The sequence below is a fragment of the Helianthus annuus genome, chromosome 4, assembly GCF_002127325.2.
Source record: "Helianthus annuus cultivar XRQ/B chromosome 4, HanXRQr2.0-SUNRISE, whole genome shotgun sequence".
NCBI lineage: Eukaryota > Viridiplantae > Streptophyta > Magnoliopsida > Asterales > Asteraceae > Helianthus > Helianthus annuus.
Window position 1 is genome coordinate 202,955,083 of NC_035436.2, and position 8,764 is coordinate 202,963,846.

At 35.2% G+C, this 8,764-nt stretch overlaps 1 long non-coding RNA gene across 2 annotated transcripts; it reads left to right on the top strand.

Annotated features, from left to right (window-relative positions):
- The first annotated feature begins 5,763 nt into the window (after positions 1–5,763).
- Positions 5,764–8,764, top strand: LOC110938036. 2 transcript variants are annotated; one of them, XR_002591163.2, is made up of 3 exons: positions 5,781–5,920; positions 7,447–7,531; positions 8,248–8,764. It is a non-coding gene; the product is annotated as an uncharacterized LOC110938036 (long non-coding RNA). The 2 variants fall into 2 exon arrangements; XR_004890879.1 differs by having other exon boundaries at positions 5,764–5,920; positions 7,447–8,764.

An 8,764-nucleotide genomic window follows, 5' to 3' on the forward strand; every position in this document is an offset into this window, starting at 1 on the left:
GGTTACTATACAGTATACTTACCCTTGTTTGACATTTATAACCCTCGAATTTACATACTTTCAAGGTTTGTCAACTTTAGTCCTTTATTTAATATTAAATGCCACGTGTAAACTCAAGACACGTGTCAACACATTATTGGACACAAAATTTCGAGGTGTTACAATACCAAACTAAACAAAACGTTAAAATATATAGTTAATATCAAAAGTAAATTACGATTTTGGCCCCTGTGGTTATATCACTTTTATCCTTTTAGTGTTAGGGGCCAAAAGGGTTAGAAAAAAAGACGTTGGGGTACTCCAAAAGGGTTAGAAAAAAAAGACGTTGATGACTCAGACGTTAAAAAAATTCCTTTTTGGGCTAAAAGAGTAAAAGTGATATAACCACACGGGCCAAATTCGTAACTTACTCTAATATCAAATTAGATAACTAAGTTTGAATTTGAAGTAAGATAAATATAAAAGTAATAATTAAACAAAATAATATTTAGTAGGAGGATTATCTATAATTAATTAGAAAAGATTAAACTAAAATAATAATTATCCATAAGACATGACCTAATATGATGACAAGTGTTCCTAAAGTGGTTTCTTTTATTATTTTTTAATAAATTCAAATACAATACTAAAAAGGAATATTTACAACGACTAGTTTTTACTGGATATAAATTTAATTTGTATTTCAACCCACATACGCACTTCTTAAAAAGATTCATCAAACAAATGGCAAGAAACCCTTGGACTGATGATGAAGACATGACTCTGGTCAACTCTTGGATGGAATTTTGTGATAATATACGACGAACGGTTTCAAGCTTTCAATTGGAGAACCCTTATTTGAAGGATTCCGTCAACGTGTAGGAGAAACCAATCGTTCTGTGAATGCCATTTTGTTAAGATTTCATACTCTGTTCGTGGAGGTTCGCAGATTTCATGCATTCTTCAACTTAATGATGGCTCAAGGTGGCTGCATAACAGAGGCACAAACGATTGCCTAGGCCCGTTAGGAATAAGAAAACATACACAATAGAAGATTTTTTCACACTGCATCCCTGACAATTAATAAAAAAACCCATTCTCATATGCAACCTGCTCCACCCTCCGGATGCTGTCTCCGACGGTTCAGGAGTTGATGATTAGGTTTAATTACTAGCCTTGTTTATGTTTACTTATCTGGTTTGTTTGGGTTTAATTATCTCGTATTGTTTAGGTTTAATTATCTAGTGTGTTTAGGTTTAATTATCTAGTTTGTGTAATATTTTAATTTTAATGAAATTATTTTTTATTTTGTGTTATTTCTTTTATATGTATATTTTTTTTAATTTATGTTATTTTAGGTTTTATTTTATTGAAATTTAAACAATTTTTAGTCTTTTTTATTTAAACAAGCTTTTTTATTTATTTCCTACATATACAAAAACCAAATGGGGGAATAGTGCCAGGCAGCTGTCTGGCACTCCTCCATTGGACCAACACGTTTATTGTTTTATATCCATTTTAAAATTACATATTTGCCCCCAGCTTAAAATAAAATAACGCTTTTTGTCCCCATCTCAAAATTACGATCTTGCCCTCACTTCAAAATTACGACTTTGCCTGATACTCTCCTATTGGACCAACCAGTTTATTATTTTATATCCATTCTAAAATCACGTTTTTGTCCCTTTTTAAAATTACAATTTTGCCCCCAGATCAAAATAAAATTACGCTTTTGTCCCCAGCTCAAAATTACGATTTGTCCCTCCATTCAAAATAAAATTGTGGTTTTGCCCTCAGCTTAGAATTACCTTTTCGCCCCCAGTTCAAAATAAAGTTATGTTTTTGCCCCCGGCTAAAAATTACGCTTTTGCCCTCTGTTAAAAATGTGATTTTTCCCCATTGCCCTCAATTCAAAATTACGTTTTTCCCCCAGTTCAAAATAAAATAATGTTTTTCCCCCAACTCAAAATTACGATTTTGCCCTCGGTTCAAAATAAAATTGTGCTTTTGCCTTCAGCTTAAAATTACGATTTTGCCCTTAGTTTAAATTTATATTACGCTGTTACCCCAAGTTCAAAATTATGAATTTGTCCCTGTGAAAATTTACAACTTTGCCCTGGTTCAAATTTACAGTACTGTCATTACTTTAGCTTTTGGCAAATTACGATTTTACCTCAGTCAAAAAAATACAACTTTTCCTCAGTTAAAAATTACAATATTGTCATTGTTTTAGTTTTTTTTTTCAAAACTATAAAAGTGTTTTGTTTTAATTGATTGACTCGATTTAATTGTTTTTTATGTCAATGAGCTGCCTAACACCCACTCATTATTCGGCCATTGCCCCGCAATGCAGGCGAGGCATCAACTAGTTTAACACAAAAGCCACCACAAAGGACCCACCCTCTCACACACGGATCCCGTCCGCTCCACCAGATAAGCCACCTCACCATCTCCAACGCATGTGGTCCGGAATTGAGTGGTTTGGATTTTGGATAGGTGGTTTCAGACCATTCAATCACCTGTTGTAGATGCTCTTATACTAAAATAACATATAATTCCACTTTATTTCTTTGGTAAAATGCAAAACTACACATCGCATTCAGACATGTGGCAATAAACACTATAAGCTAAAGATAGCGATCTTAAGCAATAAAGTTGCAACGAAGCATTACAAATTCATGTTTAATTGCTTCCATTTGCATCTTTTAACACCAATATATAAACACATTCAGTTAAGTATAGATGATAATTTGAAATCAACATTAATCAGTCATGAGCTACATAAAAAAAATTCAACATTTTAAGATTAAATTTGACAAAAAAAAAAATAATAAAAAATCATTTTCCCATTTCAACCACATTAGGGGGCTGTTTGGCAACATCTGAATCAATAAGTGCTGAATGAATAAGAGGTCTGAATGGGTAAGAGGCTCTGAACCAGTAAGTGCTGAACCAGTAAAGTGCTGTTTGGTTGCGCATCTGAATGACTGTGTAAAATGACATTTTTACCCCTTTTAATTAAAAAAACCATTACATGTTCATCCTCAATTCCTCTGAACTTTCTCCATCCTCAATTCCTCATCTCATCCCTCACCTCCAGAACTTTCTCTCTCTCTCTCTACCTAAACCATCTCCATCCCCATCCCTCCACCATCAACACCACTGCAACTCCACCGTCACCACCACTACCACCACTACACCGTCACCACCACCGTTGCACCTCCACAACACCCACCACCGCTTCACCACCACAACACCCACCACCGATCTTCAACAACAACAAGACGATCTTCAATGAGTAAAATAAATAAATGAAAAATCCGTTTAATAAAAAAAATAACCAAGAAAACGAACCTGGGTGCTGTTCGGCGGTGAGGAGAGGGAGGAGGGCGGCGGGAGGCGGGAGGTGGTGAGGAGAGGGAGGAGGCGGCTGTTCGGTGGTGAGGAGAGGGAGGAGGAAGGCGGCGGGAGGCGGGAGGTGGTGAGGAGAGGGAGGAGGCGGCTGTTCGGTGGTGAGGAGAGGGAGGAGGAGGGCGGCGGGAGGCGTTCGGTGGTGAGGAGAGGGGTGGGGGCGGAGGTCTTGGCTGATGAGAGGTGAAAGGTGTAGTTCTTGGCTGATGAGAGGAGGAGGGTAACAATAGTCTTTTTTTTCTTTCAGCAAACATCTGAAATCTGTATGATACAGACTGAATGATGCCATTAAGAGGCTAGTGTTTTTGCCAACCAAACAAATATACCTCTGTCCGAATAAGAAGGAAACCTCTTAATGATTCATTAAAAGGGTTGCCAAACAGCCCCTAGATTAAATTTGACAAAAAACACTACTTTCACTGAAACTCATCTTTTTCACAGTTCAACCACATATCTTCATTTAAATCAATTAACCTAGTGATTTTATTTACTTTTCTTTAATTAGTGATGATTAAAACACTTTTCTTACTTGAAATCCTACCTTATATCAAATTGGGTTACATATCATTACAATGAAAACATATGACCAAATCTTAAATTGGGCGGCATATTAATTATTATTTAATTATAATATGTTATAAGCAATTTTGGTCGCAAAAGTCGCTAGACACTCCTTAGTTGGATTTAAGAGTATCCGGGAAGTACTTGGCCTAAACGAAGAGTACTCGGGCATATTTCCTAAGACATTGTGTCATTGTTAACAAGTTTTTTCTTGGGAAATGACACAATCGAGTACGAGGGATTTGGTTGTGTACTTGTGTAACTGCTACACGGTGTCTAGAACTGAAAAGGGAACACTTTCATGAATATAATTCGCATATGAAAATGGTATTTTAAGTAACATGTACATATAAATATGTACATTAATTATAGATGAGGTTTTAAAGTAAACTGCATAGAAGGCTTAACACCATAATTACCAAATATGAGCAACATGCAATCTAATCCATAACAGTGGTGTAAAACCATCAGATGACCATTTTCATCTTGTGATCCATATGTACTTTACGCCTATATTTTAAGATAAAAACCGATTGGCTAACCATCAGAGACTCTTACGACTCTTACGTTTATCTACATAATCATTATCATATGTGTGTATTAGTGTGTGTTGTGCTTTGAACCGATTCTTTAGTTTAGGGAGGTAATACAACCTTACGAAAACATCTTAAACTAAAAAGTATCATGTAGGTATACATATAATTAAGATAACATGAAAAGAAAATAAACTAATTATAAGAATTCACCAAAATTATTTAAAATTTATGAGGGACTATAATTAAAAGAGACGTAAAATTAAGGGTGGAAGATTGAAAAGATTCTAGAAGGAGTAAACTGCCATTTTGGTCCCTGTGGTTTGGGCAGTTTTGCCATTTTAGTCCAAATCTCAAACTTTTTAAATCTGAGTCCCTGTGGTTTCACTATTGTTGCCATTTTAGTCCAAAATTCAAAATCCCCCTATTTTGAATGTTGAAACCTGATTGTTTTGTCTTTTTATGCATGGGCATTTTGGTCATTTTGATTTACTCTTCTAATAAATTAAAACAAAATTAATTATATATTTATTATATATATATATATATATATATATATAACTCTCTCACTCTCTCTCACTAAAACACAGATCATTGTCTCTCTCTCTTTTAGTTCTCTCTCTCAGTTCTCTCTCTCTCTCTCTCTCTCTCTCTCTCTACATAGATTAACCGCCATCCACACTCCTCTCTTCCCCTCTAGTTCCGGCCACCAGATTTCCTCTTCGTGCCATTCTACACACACATCTATATTCAGAGGTGATGAGGATGATGCCGATGATGAAGACGGTGAAACATAGAGGATCTGCAGCCGGTGAAAGGTAGGCGTTGGCGGTGTGGCGGTCATCTGCAGACCATCATCTAAAACACCCCCTCTTTTTCTCTCTAAAACCTAAAACCCAAGCTTTTACCCTCTGTTTCTCTCTCTAAACTCGTTCTAGGGTTTGTGAAAGGTAGGCGGTGATGAGGATGATGCCGGTGATGAGGATCATGCCGATGATGAAGACGGAGAACCAGCCACGTTTCGATGAAACGGGGGTCTGCAGATGTTGATTGTTGACCAGGTTAGGGTTTGGGTTTGTTTGAAGAAGATGATGGTATGCAGATGTTGTTTGTTGTCCAAGTGTAACACCCCAAATTCCATGAGAATTTTAATTTAAGCTAGTTATGAACAAGTAAGGATAGTCTTGGTCTTAATAATATACATATTATTCTTGAGGGGCCAAATGTGTAAAGTGGCAAAACTTAAAACATTAAAAGTATAAAAAAAAAAATTAAAAACACACATAGAGTGTGCGTGTGTGTGTATATGATCGATCAGGGGCAGAGGGTGAGGTGAAACCCTAGTTTCACCAAAATCCATCAAATTGAAGGGGGATTGAAGGGCTAAACAATGCATGAACCAAGATTTTCGATCACTTTAGCGTTTCTACCATCATGTAAGTCGAATTTTGGTATTTTAATGATGTTTGATCAAGTGGGTTTTGTGTAATATGTGATTATAGTGTAAGATTTAAGCATAAATGTTAGTTATAATGAATGTGTAGATGCCAAAGTATGTTTAATTTTGATTATGATGAATATTGGGGGAAAACCCATTTGCTATAGGTAGGGTGGCGACATGGGTATACTACCCATGTCAAATCTTATGCAAATTCGGAAGTGTTATGATTTATGTTATTGGTTTTTGTCAGTTAGATTTAGTATGGTGTGAAGTTATGCGAGTTTTATTTAGATGTTAATGGCAAGTAAGCACAAGAATTAGGAAGATGAACATGAGAATATTTGTACATTATGCTTGAAATGCGAAACCCGCCAAGTGTTTGATAAAATGCCTACAAAGTTTGTGTAAAATAGTTAGTAAATTCGTCACTTTTGACAGCCTTAGATAGTCATCTTGTAAAGGCCGTATCTCATTCGTTATTAGGAGTTAGACAACGAGCCTTATATCGTTGAAAAGGTTGTTTCGCATATTACATTTCATATTTGGTCATAAGAGGCTGGTTATGAGATTAAGTGGGTCAAAACAGCATGAAAAGTTAGTAAATTCGTCACTTTTGACAGCCTTAGATAGTCATCTTGTAAAGGCCGTATCTCATTCGTTATTAGGAGTTAGACAACGAGCCTTATATCGTTGAAAAGGTTGTTTCGCATATTACATTTCATATTTGGTCATAAGAGGCTGGTTATGAGATTTAGTGGGTCAAAACAACATGAAAAGTTAGTAAATTCGTTTTGACAGCAAGCTGTTTGGAAGCATTTCAGCTTCTGTGCTGATTTTGTAAAAATCATATAAAATCATAGGAATTTCCGATTGTTACGATCTTTATATGCTTAGAAAGATCTCTGAGTGTAGATCATTTCATATTTGAACATGAAGAACTGAATCAGAAGATAAATGGGTTAAAATGTGTCGTGAACAGCTGCTGCGCAGAAAGTTGCTGCACAAATTTTAGTATAAATATTCAGTAAAAATAGTTGTATTGTTATGCACACTTGTATGAATCATGAACTACTGATTTTAATAAATTATTAGTAAGTTATTTGATTGTTTTAAGTGTCTAAAACACTTACCAACTAGTTTATGCATATAATTGCACCAACGGGTCGAAACGGGTTGTTGATAGAAAATAGTAGAATGGATGTGTAAAAACCAAGGTGTTAAGAAATGGTATGAAATGTTTAACATATGAAGCAAGTTGCCTAACTTAGAAAATGTTATCATTCTAAGTATGGAATTTTGAAAGAATAACGAACATGATGTAAATACATAATTATGCATGCTAGAAGCTCATGTATGACTGTTGTGATGATGGAATGATAAATTGTTAGATTGATTAGCATTGTAGTATTATGATACATGTTGAACTCGTTAAGCGATTGACACGTGAATAGAAGTGTGATTAGTGATGCGTATGATTATGTATACTAACTATTGAATGGATGTAATGGAATGAGATAATAGGAACGTGTCAAGGAGAGGTCAAGCATAGGAGGATAACGGGTCAAGATAAGGCAAGGTGACAAATACACTTATTGGAGTACTCGAGGTAAGTGAATTTCGATTCACTTTTTAGTAAGTTTAATAGATTTTAATACTTATGTTTACGAAACATCATGAAAGAACATGTAATAATCAGAAGTACAAAGCCAATAATGCCTCATTATTGAAGAAGGTTGTATTTAAGCCGAAAGTAAATTGGTGGGTTTAAACGGGTCGAATTTTATGTGCATATGTTGCGTAATGTAATGAAATTCGTTATGGTTATGACCTTGGGTAAGAATTTTTAGTCATTTATGTAAGGGGAACATTTCCCGGACCATTAGGAACAAGTTTTATATGATTCGGTTGTCGGTTGGTGAATGAACGGATTGTTTCGTGTTAGTGTAGGAAATTTTATAAGTATATGTGTATGGGAATCCAAAAGGCACGTGGGTTGAATCATAGATTGTCTATACTATGTAAGGTTGTGAACGTGTCATTCCGGCATAAACCTACATGTAAACGAAGCTTGTGTATATATTCGTGATTAATTGATTGTGCGTAGGAAGGAACATTGGCATGTATGAAGGTACGCATGTATATATATAAGTGTATATATATATATATGTGTGTGTGTGTGTATGTATGTATGATAATAAGTACGTAGGTGTGAATGTATGTGTGAATGAATGTTCAATGCTTAAGACATATGCATGAACGTTATCAAAGTGTTAGAGTATTTATGGTTACTAATGATGTGCGTTGAGTTGGAATGTAATGTAGGTATGGGATCGTTGGCTTCATGAAGAAATGGAGCTGGATTTGGATAAGAGTATTTAAGAAAGCGCTTGGACAATTCCACGACTACTTTATAGAATGCTCTACGAAATTCTATTATATAGTTTAATGTTGTATGGTATGTTAATGACTAATGGTTTGGTTGTACGTGGTGTCCACAGGTATCGCTTGGGTTTTCTCTACATTTATTGAAGTGAAGCGGACTTAGTTCGAGTTGAGAGCAAGGATTGTACGGGGAGAATGGTCACATTGTGTAACTCATATAGGTTTTGAAGTATTAATGTTATAAAACGTTATAAATCCGTTTTAATGAATATATGGCATTTCGCATTTGAACCTTCATGTGTTTGATATGTCTATTAAAGAACGAAATTTTTGGGCTCTTGTTTTCCGCTGCGTCGTATTTTAAGTTATTACACGTTAGTCTTACAGGGAATTGTTCTTATTACGAACGGGTCATGCCCGAATTTTGTTAAATAATAGTATGATAATATTACATTTT